General features: G+C 39.0%; 1 pseudogene; it reads left to right on the top strand.

The window, feature by feature from the left end:
- The first annotated feature begins 684 nt into the window (after window positions 1-684).
- On the top strand, window positions 685-4,622 carry LOC147417616 (uncharacterized; annotated as a pseudogene).
- Window positions 4,623-15,891: the final 11,269 nt, after the last annotated feature.

Below are 15,891 nucleotides of genomic sequence, written 5' to 3'. Positions count from 1 at the left end.
AGCCGGTTGCAAAATCAAAGTAGCCGGTTGAGGGGAGGGCAAGAAGGAGAAAATTCCACTTAAATACATGAAAAATAGTGTAATTTTGCGAAAATATTGGCTAGTATTGTAAAATTTCCGGTTCAGATTTGTTTTGGAGGGATTTTTGTATGTTTGTGAAAATGAATTTTTTTGAACACTGGTTAACAGTATTTCCAGCTTCTCAAAATGAGAGAGAGAGAGAGAGAGAGAGAGAGAGAGAGAGAGAGAGAGAGAGAGAGAGAGAGAGAGAGAGAGAGAGAGAGAGAGAGAGAGAGAGAGAGAGAGGTACCCCCAAGTGTTCGGAAAAAATGTGTGTCAGCTTAATTTCCTGTCATTTTCAATTTCCAAAATTCATGCTGAGCGGAAGGGGAAAGGAAAAATTCCAGGCTAAAATAGAGGAAAATACTGTCGCAATGACCGAACGCCGGCGTGCGGCCCTTTCAACAGGCTTGAAAATTTTCCGTGGTTGGCTTGCTTAGCCAATTGCTTCCCACCGAATGGTGTTGAATGATGTATCATTATTTCCAATCAACTAGAGATTGTGAATTTTGTTTGTTTTTTTGCTAATACAACTTAATTTTACATGTAGAGCTACTTATGCCATGTCTGCAAATTTAAGTTTAGCTTTGACTTGTGTAGGTCAATTCACGACAAGGGCAATCGATGGCAGGCAAAAATGGTACATCTAATCGAAGAGGGCGTCCTCCTGCCAGGTGTTTTAACTTTTTAAATATCTGCAATTAAATATTCTTATGAATTTTTTACATTTTTTAATCATGTTGGAATAAATAAATAGCCTTGGTTTCTAAAATCTGTTGGAGATATATCTCATGGGCTATGCATAGTATTTGAAATAGTGCTCTAAATTAAATTTTGTTTCATTTTGTTATTCCATAACAATACTTTATGTTTCATTATGTGCTTCCGTCAAAAACTGATTTCTTTTTCAAGGTTACTAAAAATGTTGAATTGTTTATTTACGTTGGATCAGCCCTAGATCCCGTGGTTGTGCTCGGAGAGGGAGGAGTAATGACCAAATCTCTTATGGTCATGTGGACAATAGTGACCAAGTCTCTTCGGTTTCAGCTACTATCATGGTAGAGGAGCTAGAAACACAAGAAGAGGAGATTCTATCTATGGACATGGGGTAGGGATCTTTACATGAGATAGATGAGACACTAGCCCCTAAGGAGAATGGGTTGCAGATAGTCCCATGGGAGATAAGGGACGAAGTTAGTGCAGCCGTAGAAATGGAGGATGAACAAAAAATCTTCATGCATAAGGGAGCAGATATTCTTGAGAGCACACGTGTATTTAGCTGCTTTGATTGTCCCTCTATTCCCTTGTGCAGATTGATTCCATATGCAAGGGTGAGAGAGTTGAGAGACGATCTTAGTGGGTTGAAGTCTGCCTTTGCAAAAGAAGGCTATATGCCAGAAAAAGGAGCTTTCATTGTCTCTTTATTGACATGCAAAAGAGAGGAGAGCCTTGTGACAGGTATGTCAATAGTTTCTATCTTTTTGCCATTGTTCACATTCTTTGGATTTTGTTTAAAGTTTAACTTTTGTGTGTACTCAAGATGAGATCAAAACAACATGGGGACCTCTATGGAATGAGATCAATGATGAATTCGAATGTGAATTGAAAAAGAAACCGAAGTTTCAAGATCTTGTCGATCACATGTTCTATGTTTGGGAAGGGAATCATCATACTGTGGCATGGACAGAGGCAATTAAAGAAAGGTTTTCCACTTCTAAGGAGAAGCATTGTCGTGTTTTGTGCACTATCATAGATCCTACCAAAGTGCCTGAGATTGCGTTGCTAAGCAGTTTGCAAAGAATGAACTTGTAAGTGTTTGCTTGTTCAACTTTGCTGGTTGCCACTCATCTTCGTGATGAGATCGTTAATACCACACACATTTGTGCAGCGGATCATGTGATGTACTTAAACGGTTTACCCGAAAAGGATCAAAATCTTATTGCCGCCGTACGGAAAAAGTATGCCAAAGGTTCCGAGCCTTGGTATCCGCTCACTCGACGTTACCTTGGCAGATTGGTCTATGATGTATGAATCAAATAAATTGCTTTCTTTTGTCATTGGTGTGAGTGATTATTAATATAGTCTTGCTTATTTTGGATTTTAGATTCAAATGACAAAAGAGAAAGAGAAGAGAATGTCGAATGTGAAGCATGGTTTGTCTGACGAAGACTTCAAAAAGGAAGAGGAGAGAATTCACCAAGAGATAACACACAAATATCAAGATCGTATTGGGAAGGTACTTTATTTGTTTTCATCTACTCTTTATTTGTGGCGAATGGTACAATATGTAATTAGAGTAATTGTCATTTTTATACTCATATTGTAGTTACTTAACATTGTGGATCCCAACCTTGGGACGGATTGGCTAGCAAGGATTTTGTCTCTGAAATGGGGTAATGATAGCTGGGCTACATTGGAGAAATTGAACTTAATAGCACTCCAAGATGCTCCCGTTCAAAACAAGATTCATTGGATTTATTTTCTTGAGGCGGACAACATTACAAGGGGTGCATATGGTCTTAAGAAAGGAGATCACGTCTTCCGCATGTAAGATGATCCTTGATAATTAATCTTGAATTTGTTGTACTGTCCTTTTTTTCTCTCTTTCTTTTTGGACTTGTAGGTGGCTTCGTAGAGAGGGTTTTTTGGCAGGAGTCTTTGAAAGAGCATTTCAGATTGTGTCAGATCTTATGGATGTGCTTGGCCTTGTGCCTTTGCCACATGACTCTACCCTCACATTCTATTTTGAGGAGATAAAATTTGAAGCCAGACCCTTTTTGTTTCCAATTGAAGTGTCTCTTGGAGCAAAGACGAATGATGTGGAGAAGCAGACATTGAAGAAGGTAGATACATTACGAATGGCAGCACAACGTTTGTCTTTCAGGTGAACAATTTATTAATTTATTAATTTGTTATGTTTATGTGATGAGCTTCATGTAAGTTTTTAGTTGTTCATTGTAGATTCCTTATGTTTTTGGTATCCAAGAATGTGTTGCCTGCCATTCCTTTTTTGGCAAGACAGTGGACTCAGATGGCTACTCAAGACACATGCATGTACCCCTCTAGTATGCGCACCTTTAGTGCATGGGAGATTGAGAATTGTCCGTGGTGGATAGATATGGAAAAAGGACATGTTCTTGTTCGTGAAAGAGAGCTGCATGACACGATGTCGAGGGATGCTGTGATAAAAAATCCACCAGCAAATAGACGAGAGGCGAGACATGCAGGTATGTTTCACTCTTTGGCATGCCAAACAACCATAAGTTAGTAGTATTTTGACTTTAAATGTTTTGTTTAAGATGCACGCAACTCTCAAAAGGAAAAGGAAACATTTGTGGATACGATCGTAGAGGAGGATGTGGGCTCAATGCCTGGTATGTCTTATAAAATTTTGTTAATGCTTTCCAAAAATATGCTTCATAGATGACTAATTTTATCTTGTTGTGATGTTCTAGTGTCTTCTGGCACCATCATGGCTAGGAAGACTATCTCGTTTGTTTATCGTGTGGAGTCTCCACTACAAAACATATCCAGTTTTGTTGACACACGGTGCATGGCCATAGTGGGGGACTACATTGCCATTGCTGCAGACTTCAGAGCGGGAGTCCGAAATCCCATATGGATCCCCGTACATGAGCATCTTTCACGGGCACGTTCGGAGGCTACACTATATACTCACGCGGGGAGAGCCATTCCATGGGCTGCTGATTTCATTTTCTTGGATCTCCCCTTTGGTGGGTCTCTAGTAGGCTCCTCTACTCTACCTCACTGGGACATTTGTTGTGAGGATCATGTGCGTGCTGGAGTTCATTTGGCATTCTCGACGCTAGCAGATTCAGGCTGGCTTCTAATCATGGTGTCTACGGCGGGTGAGATCCTTTTGTTTATGATCATTCCATTGAACAGGAGAGGCCATTGGGTGGGTGGAGAGGTTTTGTCATGCTGCAAAGATGGTTGTTCATCGACGTATTGTAGTACTCCATCATGGAGCCTATGGTCATTTTGAGAGTTTTGGCGGTCCTATTGAGGTGACACACTTGCTTTGTATTAATACTCTAATGATTTATGTTGTTGCTTTCTCTAACCGTGCCTCTTTTGTTACAGTGTCTTTGCTCTGTGCTATTTATGGCTCATCGAGTAGGTATGCGTCCACCGTGCTTCGTAGCAAAGAGCACTGTTCTATTTTCTTGCCTTGGCATGCAGTCATCGGATTCTTTTATGATGCATCATGTTCCGAAGTTGTCTCAAGCTAGATCATCATCAAGCGAGCCATTGCGAGGTGGATTGCAGTGGAGCCATTTTTTGTTGCATGTTTTGTGGAGCTCCTTTGTCGGCGTGGAGGTATTTGCTTGGAGCTTGGATGTGGTACAGCCCCTGCACTGGCTACTTGTGTGGGATCAGGAAAGACATGTATTGCACTCGACATTGATGAGCCATTGATTTCAGGATATGTGCTACCATTACTCCATCGTAGAAAGCGGAGCAGAGAGGACCCCTCCACCTCCTTAGATATTGATGATGAGGGTGATATGCCATCGCGTGTCAATCCCTTTGATGACTAGTGAGGCCCACGTCTTACTATGCCATTGACATTGCTTATGCTTTTTTATCTTTTTAATGTCAACATTGGTATTTAGTGTTTATGGATATTGCTTCTATGTCTTGTTTAGTATTTTGTCTTGATGATGCATTTTCTTGTTGGTTGGAAGTTCCATGCCGGTCTACGCTGAGGAGATGGCTCGGAGCATGGAAGCGGACATGCGATACGATTCTGAAATCTCTGAGACACATCGGAGACGGAATGTCTACATCGACGATGAGTGTGAGAATTGAGGGATTTGTAGCATATGGTTCTCATCACATTTTGATGGAAACTTTTGAGTTGATGTTCCAATGTTTTGAGTCGTGGATGAGAAGTATTCACTCCTTATAACAATTTGGTTAGAATTTCAAATCCTCCTATGAGGTGCCTTAAATGGCTAATGGGTTTGTTTTGAAATATTGACCTATGTACAAAGAAAGCTCTGTCCAATTTTTCTCAAAAACTAGTATTATGTTTTTCTTTGTTTTCTTGTTAGGTCATATGCATTGACAATGCGTTGGAGAGGGAAAGTCTATATCGACAATGAATGTGACTAATCATAAGAATTGAGAAATTTGTAGCATTGATGTTAGAATTGAAATTCATGTCTTGTTATTTTCATATGGTTCTCATCACGTTTTGATGGAAACTTTTGAGTTGATGTTCCAATGTTTTGAGTCGTGGATGAGAAGTATTCACTCTTTATAACAATTTGGTTAGAATTTCAAATCCTCCTATGAGGTGCCTTAAATGGCTAATGGGTTTGTTTTGAAATATTGACCTATGTACAAAGGAAGCTCTGTCCAATTTTTCTCAAAAACTAGTATTATGTTTTTCTTTGTTTTCTTGTTAGGTCATATGCATTGACAATGCGTTGGAGAGGGAAAGTCTACATCGACAATGAATGTGACTAATCATAAGAATTGAGAAATTTGTAGCATTGATGTTAGAATTGAAATTCATGTCTTGTTATTTTCATATGGTTCTCATCATGTTTTGATGGAAACTTTTGAGTTAATGTTCCAATGTTTTGAGTCGTGGATGAGAAGTATTCACTCTTTATAACAATTTGGTTAGAATTTCAAATCCTCCTGTGAGGTGCCTTAAATGGCTAATGGGTTTGTTTTGAAATATTGACCTATGTACAAAGGAAGCTCTGTCCAATTTTTCTCAAAAAATAGTATTATGTTTTTCTTTGTTTTCTTGTTAGGTCATATGCATTGACAATGCGTTGGAGGAGGAATGTCTACATCGACAATGAATGTGACTAATCATAAGAATTGAGAAATTTGTAGCATTGATGTTAGAATTGAAATTCATGTCTTGTTATTTTCATATGGTTCTCATCATGTTTTGATGGAAACTTTTGAGTTGATGTTCTAATGTTTTAAGTCTTGGATGAGAAGTATTTACTCTTTGGAACAATTTCGTTAGAATTCAAATGCTCATGTGGTGCCTTAAATGGCTATTGGTTTGTTTTGAAATATTGATCCATGTACAAAGGAAACTATATCCATTTTTTTTAATAAATTAATATTGTGTTTTGCATCATGTTGTCTTGTTAGGCCATATGCATTGACAACAACACCATCATAGATATTCGCTCGAGTTCTTGTATGCTCGCTCATGTTCGCTCGGGCTACAGTAGAACTCGAGACGATCAAGTGCAACATCATCGGTGAAAACGAAGAAAATATGCCAAGTGAAGTAAAGCTAGATTTTCACTTAGATGAGAACCTCATGTATTTTTGCACTTGGAAAAGATGTGGCCAACCACAACTGGAAGATGCTCCTAAATTTGTGAGCATATGAGGAAACAATCGAGCAGAATGCTGAGGAATCATCTCCACCACCATTGAAGTAAGCTCACAGATCATCATAGCTCAATTCCACGTGATCATTGCAAAAATATGCTAGACGACATCTTAATGGGAATGCCAATGGCCTAGAAGATGCTAGCGATACAAAATTTGATGAAGATGCAGTCTTCAGAGACAACAAAGAATGAAGACCAAGACTGGTCACCCGCGCACGATAGCACAAAGTCCTTGAGCACAGTTAAAATGGAGACTTATATCAAAGCAGATCATATTGAAGATGATTCATCTCCATCGAACAGAACTTTAGACAAGCTTGAAGCAAATCAGGCAATAGCCAGTGCAGATCAAACAGATCAAACCATGAAAGCTATTGAGCAGGGAATGCCACCAAAGATAGAAGATAATAGGAATGAGGTTGCAGACAACCAGGAAGCAATAGGAAGTCCAAAGATCAATCACTCATTGCCAGTTGAATCAACTAATGAAAGTCAAATTAGAAAACAGAGTCTTAATCCACCTTTCATAGAGATACAATTATATCAAGATGAGACCATGGCAAAAGTAGGACAGAAATCTTCAAAAGAACCAACAATGAGAATAGTTGTAGTTCTCAGCTGTATAAAAGGAGCAAGTGTCAGATGTAATGCTCTACTAGATAATTAAGCAAAGTACAATATGGTTGCAGACAATATTCAGAGAATTCTAGAGATTACTCAGTGCAAGCCAGATAATAGAGAAATCATGGGTAAGGCTACAAGTCAAGAAGAAATGGTTGCTACCCTTAGCATCCAAAATCATGAAGATCAGGTAATGTTTTAGGTGAAGCCTTCAAAGGAAATGCTTGCAGATGTCATCCTTGGACATCAGTGGTTAGACCAACACAAGGCCTACAAAGAGGATACAATGCTAATACTCTCTTTTCCGAGAGATAGCAAGCAGTAGATACAGGTATCGTTAATGTTAGATTCAGAGTTGCAAAAGTCACAAGAATCAAAGACAAATCTTGCAGACAAAGGTAAAGCTAAAGTGGAACTTCCACAGATTAGCAAAGAATGTGTGACAGCATATGCCTCTACATCAAAGAACCCTCATGGATTAGCTTCTTCAAGCAAGTCAGGCTTTCAAAACCTCAAGTCAACCGTTGACCCAACTGAAACCTCTAAGGAGCCACCCAACAAAGCAAAGATATTTCAGCCAAAGTACTCAGAAAGCAAAGGAAAGTCAAGCAAGTGTTTGTTCCGAGCAATTTAGTCAAAGCCAATGATCCGGTTTGGATTAAGGACGGGAAAACAACGCAGGAAGACAAACACATGGGATGGATAGCATCACAATGGAGCTTAAAAGAACAGGAATACTATCAAGGTAACAAATAGATATGGGTACCAAAACTGCAGGTTAGAGCATATGAAGTAATGTTAAGTCCCTCCCAAGAAAAAACGCCCACAAGGTATCAACCTCGACAATATCCTAGGATACCTAAGAAGCGGGTATACAACAGAACAACGTCGAAAGATGCTAAAGTCAACCACAATTCTCAAGAGGATACAAAACAAAGACCGATTTCAAAGAATCTTCCTCTTAGACAAGGACTCTACGTAGGTTATACAAAGATTTGGCTACCAGTCAACCACAAGCCAATTGCAACTACACCAAACCTGCATGAAGATATCAAGAAATCAACAAGACATAAATCTCAACAAAGTCAACAATGGAGACACAAAGTTCATCAAGAGAGTTGGATTCCTAAGTCTTCCAATTCTCCTAGTCAAAAGTCAGATGCCGACAAGAAACAAAGGCCTACAACAACATCAAAAACTTCTTACAACAGGCCCAATTGGAGAATCAAATAGATAATGGAGTCTTCAGAGTCAAAGAAGGACCACCCAACCAACGCGAATGCAGATTCAAAGATAGTAAAACAGGTATGACAAAAGAAACCTTCAATGCCAACTTGGTCCTTCACTAATCCTCTTTTTGAGGATTCAAGCTTACTTTTACCTGAAGAAATGTTTGTAGTAAGCACAAGAATGTAAAAAGTCAAGTCGCCAGGGTGCAAAAAACACTCTTTGGCATAGTCAGAGTCGGGCTGTTGAGCCATAAAATGAGCAAAGCATTAGTCCCAAAGCTTCAAGTCATATTAAACTCTTTGTTAAGAGTCGTAGTTATTAGGCTTACGCTCAAGCTAGAAGAGTTGAGCATACCTAAGTCATGTTGCTCATGCTAGATGAGATGAGTGTAAGAGTTGAAGTCTACTAAATTACAATTGGTGGAGTTTCGTAGAGTCCAACACTCACACACAGTGCACAGTAAGATGAGAGCACATATGCTTGTCAATGAAAACCATTCTTAAAGGGGTGCCAGCTTGCAAAGCCATGTCATATGCTTTTATAGCTGCACCATCTTTCTGAATTACTCCTCAAAATCTTTCTTACACAGCATATTGTTTTCCATGCATTTCTTTGTATGCATATATAGGATGTCCCACCATTGGACATATGTATTAGACACTCTTTTTTGCTTCCACCTATACATCTTGAGTGGACTACAACAGGAAAACCAATGTTCCATCATGTTATCCTCTCATATTTGTTCTCTTTTTAATTCCATATCTATCAGCAAATAATCCCTTGAGTACTTTATTAATATTTCCCATGCTAATAAGTACTCCAATAATGCGCGTATTCCAAAGGCACTTTTTTCCCACTGGATTTTTTTCCTTTGGTCATCTAGGTACTAGACCCTAATTTAGAACCTCATCATGCTACTTCCCTTGTACATACTTTTCATAAATAAACATCAGCCTCATCATTATGTTATTACAACGGACAAATGCAACATCATCTCTCACATTAGACTATTCAAACCAATGAAGATGCTACAACAAATTAAACCTCATCAACAGATCCAATAAGAAATGAAGACAATCAGCCCATCAACAACCAATCAAAAACTTCCACAATCTCCACGGACACTTTTCAACAGTGCCCGAGGATGGGCACTAAAATCGGAAGGGGGGAATGTTAATTGAGTCAACGTCAGTTAACAAAAGCTGCTAAAGATCGAAGATGTACAGATGCACATCAAGGATGAATACAAAGAAGCAGTAAAGATTGGAGCTACACATTTTCCACATTTTTTTTGAAATGGTCACGTATTGTAAATTCCCGATTTATTTCAGGCCATTGTAATATTTTAATGTGTTATGGGCTCAATGGGAGTTCCAAGCTATAAAGAACAGGTCAGTTAGTGTGCCTAGGTAGAAGATTCAGTAAGTGGTGGAGCCCTAAAGTCCTTGGGCGCCCGAACATTGCATATTTTTACCCTAGGTATTTAAGGAAGTGGATAAAAGAAATTAGGGTTCTCAAACTCATTTGTTGAGAGCACTCTTTGGTCATAGCTCTTGAGGTGTGTGGCTATGGAGTCCTTGAGCTTGTACTTGCTCATGAGACTTGATTAACACTAATCAATGATTCATTCTCTTTCACTATGCCTCTCTCATGCTTCTTATGATTGCCTATGAATGATGCTTAGATTAGCTAGATCTTAATTAATTAGTGGTTAATCTCTCTCTAATCTTGTGTGATTGCCCTCTTTTTCTTGTGTGTACATGTAGGTTTGATTGGAGTGTGGTGCTCAATAGATCTATGTGTGTGTGCTTGTGATTAGTGTGTTGCATGATAGGTTTAGTGTTGTGTGCGTCTTGCAATTGTAGTGTGTGTGATTGGGTTGATTAGAGGTGAAGAGAAGTGGATGTGGAGATTTCCCTTCATTGTGGTTTAGCTTCTCCATAGGCCGAGAAGCTCACCTCATAGATTTTACCATTCATGTTGCCATTATTAGCACACTAATTGTATGAGTGTTTCTATGCCCTGGCTGGGTAGCTCATCCCTCCGGATTGATAATTTTGTTGGTCATTAGATCTATGCAATGATGAGACCCTCAACACCTCTCTAGGGTTTTTTGTAGATCATTCCATAAATATGGTCTCCTTTTTAATAGTTCTCATAAAGTAAGAGTGCATTGGATGGGTGTAGACATGATCGAATAGATGTTGTCTACGTGTAGGGTATGTTCCACTCTCTTTACTTGAGTGGTTTTACACACTATGGATTCATCCTTGTTATCTCCCAAGTAGGAGGGTAGTGTTTTCAAGGTCAATGGTTTAGACATCCCTGAAGCTTCAGATCCGCAATCCCCATTTAAGGAATGGACATCCATGTCTATATCAGGAGGTAGATTGTCTAACCATACTTCCTCTATAGGAGCTAACTTTAGAGTTAGGCTCCCATCATTGAACTCTCTAAATTTTTTCCATAACTGTCCTGGCCAATCTTCTTCTACGAGTGGAATTTCGTCTAAGGCATCTTCGTTGTCCGCACACTATAAGTTTTGGCTCTTTTGTTACAAGGTGGGGTTCTACCACCACTTCGGATTTTTTATTATTGTTTCCTTACACAAGCTCTTCCGATTTTGTCATATTTTAGAGCTTGGGTTTTTGTTTTTCCAGCATCTCTTGCATGATTCTTACCAAATTTTGATAAGCTTCAAGCTTAGCTGCTTCCATGTATCGAGAAGGATAGTTTTTCCATTTGCTCTCCATGTTTTGGTCTGCTTTAAGACCTACTTGGTAGGCTTCCAAGGCTGCATTAATAGGCTCAAAATTTATCAACCAAAATTGATCCTCCAGATTTCATGGTGGTTCTTTTGATTTCACTTCTAGTTTCTTTCACCTTTTTTCCTGGAATAGCTTTTTTGCTTTCTCCTCAATTTCAGCCCGTTGTTTCTGTTTTCTCATCTCATACCTTTTGCTTCTGCTTCTTTTGGTCTTTTGAGAGGAAATTCTTGTATTTTCTGAATCATCAGAGGAGTTATGTTTCTTTTTCTTAGCTTGGGCTCTTGTGATTACCTTGATTGGAACAATCAGTTCACTCTCAAATGAGCTACTAGGTATCACTTGGACTACGTTCACTACTGTTTTACCCTTGTGTAGAGGATTTTTAGGACAATCTTCTGGAAAGTGTCCTTCCTTTTTGCAACATTGTATGCAATAAGCTTCAACTAGCTTGAGGTTCTTGTCAGGCTCTGGGCATTCATTTTTTAAATGATCGTATGCACCACAATTGTAACAGTTTCTAGTTCTCGATTTAATCATGGGTCTTAGCATAGGAGGTCTGACACCTTGATTGGCCACATAGTACATTGGTGCAAGCTCTGGTGGAGTATAAGTCACAGGTTCTTCCATTGGTGGTGGATGTGAATTATACCAATCTCCTTCTACCATTATTGTAGATGGACTAGGCTCATCATAGGGTGTAACAAGCACTAGTGCTTGTTCATCGATGCATGTACTTTACATGCACTGCATTATGTTCCGGATATGAAGTTTGTTGACCCAACACGGGTTGAGGTCTTTCCATACCCATCGGTAGTCTTTGAGCTGATGCCATATTAGGCTGATATCTGTACATGGGTTATCCTTGTGGCCTCATAGGCACGTACTGAACATTCACATCATACTTTGGTAAGTAATAGCACTCATTGGTCTCATGGTTGGTCCATTTACCCTCGATTGCACACCATTTTTTTGGTCTAATTGGTTGTCCCTGTTGAGGTATCCCTTGCCCTGGTCCTCTCATAAGTGCTTTTTGCATGTTATTCATCATGCCATTCATCCTTTTGAGCATGTCTTCTATGGCTGAAATTGGTGCTGCAAAACAGCATGTTCCCACTTGTGCTATTCTAGTGGATGTTTTTTTCTCACTTTGATTATCTTTAGGACATCTTCTTCGTTGAAAATATCACAATTGTCTCCTAAATCAATAGCATCTGACACACACTCTTCTAGGGTTGTATGCTTCTTGCTATACAGTATAGCATGAAGTTCTTTGTTTAGCAGTCCCTCTAGAAACAGTGGTATCAGTCGTTCTTTTGCAGGTATCTCTAGCTCTGGGCATCTGGCAATGTATTGTTTCATTCGAGTTTCACAATCCCTAACAAACTCACCTTGTTTCTGTTCAAAGCTGTAGATTTGAGCTACCGTATTGTGTTTGATCCGAATTTTAGAACAAGCAGCTATCCTTGAGCTAATGTGTTCAAGTCCATGATTTCTCCAAATATGCCTTGATTTCCTAGTACACGATCATATCTAAGGTTCATAAAGACTTATGAAGCCCTGGATAGAGTACTTACCATCGGATTGACTTGTTGTAAATTTTTGCCACGTGACTTGATTGCAATATCCATCAAGCTGCCAATTCCTTGTCTATAACCTTATTCCTGTATCAATTTTGATCAAGTTAGCTATTCTTTCACAGAGATTGTATAGTTTTTGCTAACTATTGTGATTGGTCTATGTGTATCACTTCAATTCGAGCTATGGGAGTAAGCAATTGAGACTTTCAGACCCTAATTTTGCAAAAGGTCAAAGGATTAATCTGCAACCTGGAAACTGAGTGAACACGTACCAATTTGGATCCGATTAAACCCAAAATTGCTTGTCTAACACTATACAAGTCCAAAAGTTCAAAATGGTATCTCTTTGTAGCAGTAGTCAAGTATACAACCTATTAAGGTCCTTGGACAAGTTTCACTAAGTTTGGACAAAATCTGTTCAAGTTTATCAACGGTTTCGTGTCCACAGACTCGGTTTTCAAGAATCTGGCTTAAGTTTCACTTTTGTGATCCAAATGTCACCAAAATTGATTTATGTGGTCTACTTGATATGCTTGACCTTGTGGTATACTCAAATGTGCAAGATTGTCAATTTGCAAGTTTCAGTTCCAATCTTGACACAGCTCTGTTAAGCACCTCAACTTAAGCACCCTAGCCAAGTTTCATCAAGTTTGGATAAAATTTGTTCAATTGGTCATCAGTTTTGTGTCCGCAGACTGACTTTGCAAATTTGGTCACAATTTTTGATCCAATGATCCAAATCTTACCAAATTTGGTTTGTGGGCTTATCACAACATGATAAAGCTAGTGGTATTCTACCTTGGTCAAAAAAGTTGAGAAATGGGGTACATGTAAATAATCGTGATTATTTATTTTTGACAACTTTTTGCATCTTTTTGGTCAAGTGATCATATACATGTCTATCGCATCAATATAAGCTTATGAATCAAGTTTCATTGAGTTTGGATAATTTTTCCCCAATTTACACTCAAGTTTCCGAAAGCCAGTACAAACTTTAATTTTTACCCAGTTTTTTGCCAGTTTGGTGATCCAAATCCTATGGTCCTTTACAAAAGTTGTTTGTACACGTGCAATGAGTCACTGGTATCAAGCTTGGTCAGTTTTGAGTTGAAAGTAAATAATCGTGATTATTTACTTTAGGTCCAAAACGAACATTTTTTTGCACTTTAATTTCAATGGACAGTCTTTTCATGAGCTATTTTAAAACCTATGAATCAAGTCAAAACTTAATTTGGCCTAAAATGTCAAGAAAAAGTAAATAATCTGAGTTTTTGCAAACTCTTGAAATTTTTACCTCAATGTGTCCTTGAGCTCATCCACTAGTTCATACAACTTTTAAGCATACTCTCCAATCGGATTGAGTGGTTGGCAGTCTGTTCGTTCTCTTTCTAGTCGTAGACCTGAAATTTTGCAACTTCAAATAACAACTCATAGTGATTCTTTCAGAGAGAGCAATGTGCTGAAATCCACCTCGGATCCTACTTACCCTACTCCTAAGTTCTAATGCAATGGGGTTGTGGAAAGTGTCCACCAACACTCGTTTTCTTGTTTTTTATGGTTTTTTGAGCATTGATCATAAGACTTGTGTCGTAAATCAATCATCCTTATCCTAATCTAGTTCTACAATCCTACAATCCTAAAGGCACTCCACAAGTACAACTTACCTCCAAGCTACCTCTACAAAGCAAAAGACGACAATCTTAAGCTATGCGGTTCTAAATAAGAAAGTTTCTACTCTAGGAGATCCTAGAGGAAGTAAAAGAATAACTTCACAAAACGCTCATATTTTTTCCTAGTTTAGGTCTCTTCGATCCCCGGCAACGGTGCCAAATGTGGGACGGGTGTCTAACCTCACTCCTATCTTATTGAAGATTTAGCGAGAACCACGATTAAATTATCAATCCATGGGTAGAAGCTGACTCGACCAGTGCATAGAGGATACAAGAGGCTATCAATCTCTTGGAAAACAACAAGCAACTTGCATCTAACTCAAGCTACACTCAAGTGAGTGAAATCACCAAAAGCCAATCACTCATCGGCAAACAAATCACATCCGTTACAGCATCAAATGACATCCAAATGTAACGAAACTTCTAGGACATGTTTATAAGACCTAAGCACACATGCTTATGGTCTCAAATCCACTTTAGGTCAAGTGCAAAAATCGCGATTATTAACAGTTGTGGATTTTTGATGTAGTCGTTTTCGACCCAGAATGCATCTAAATGCTTAGCAATGATGCCCCAATACTCCGCCTGTGCTTAGTTTTTTATTTTCAAGTGTAAATTCCTACTTATGATGAGATTAGGTCACGGGTCGGCGATGCCAAAAGCTACGAAATACTGTGAAATGCTTACGTCAATGCGTAGAGCTCTTACCTGCGGTTGAAATGCAACAGACGTGACTGCAATGTGACAACCAGAGAGGGAGTAGGAAGAGTGAGAAGGAGAGAAGTGAGTGCCGTTAGCTCACGCTGTGTATTTTATTATCCAAAACTTAAAAATAACTTACAAAATTGGCTTTTATACGTTAGGCAAGGTTTTTGGTGGTCAAAAATAATAATCTGGGAGCTCTAACTAAAGATGGGTAAAGACAAGTTGACACAATCTGGAAGCTTGTAGCCCCGGCTCATCAATTACAAGGTTTATCGAAAAAATAAGAGTAACAATATTCTCGATTTATCAAAATAATAAGTGTTTTACAATGAGAGCTCCAAAAAATGGTATCCAAGTTAGCTTGCTGCTAACATTCCCCCCCTCCTCACCTGTGTCGTCCCTCGACACAGCTTTATGGACTGAAATAATCTTTGGGTTGACGGCTGGCGAGGTGGTCTTTAAGTGCATGTAGAGCCTTTTCATATCTGAGCTTTCTCTCTTTGCCTGGCACCTGCAAAAACTGCATAGTGACTCTGTTTTTAAGCTCGACTGCGGAGTAGCCTATAAATCTTGAAGTTAAGTTGCTGATCAGTGGCTCAAAAATATTCGTTCGCCAAGTGAAAAACGCTGTGTAGAACGCTTCCTCAAACGCCAACATATTATGAGAAGGTAAGAACATGCAGCGGGCATAGAAGCCATAGAGGAATTCTTTGGAAGGTTGAACGCTGAGATCGTAGCATAAACCCTTATTGCCCTCAAGGAAAGACATCCACGGGGCTCCTGCTTGCTCTGGCACATGAAAAACTTCAATGCAGGTGAGCAACATTCGGAAAATTCTATAAAGCATAGCACATGAAAGATT

Source organism: Adiantum capillus-veneris, chromosome 30, assembly GCF_014529385.1.
Source record: "Adiantum capillus-veneris isolate H3 chromosome 30, ASM1452938v2, whole genome shotgun sequence".
Classification (NCBI taxonomy): Eukaryota; Viridiplantae; Streptophyta; class Polypodiopsida; order Polypodiales; family Pteridaceae; genus Adiantum; species Adiantum capillus-veneris.
Note: the sequence above shows the minus strand (reverse complement) of the source record. Positions and strands in the feature narration are given on the sequence as shown.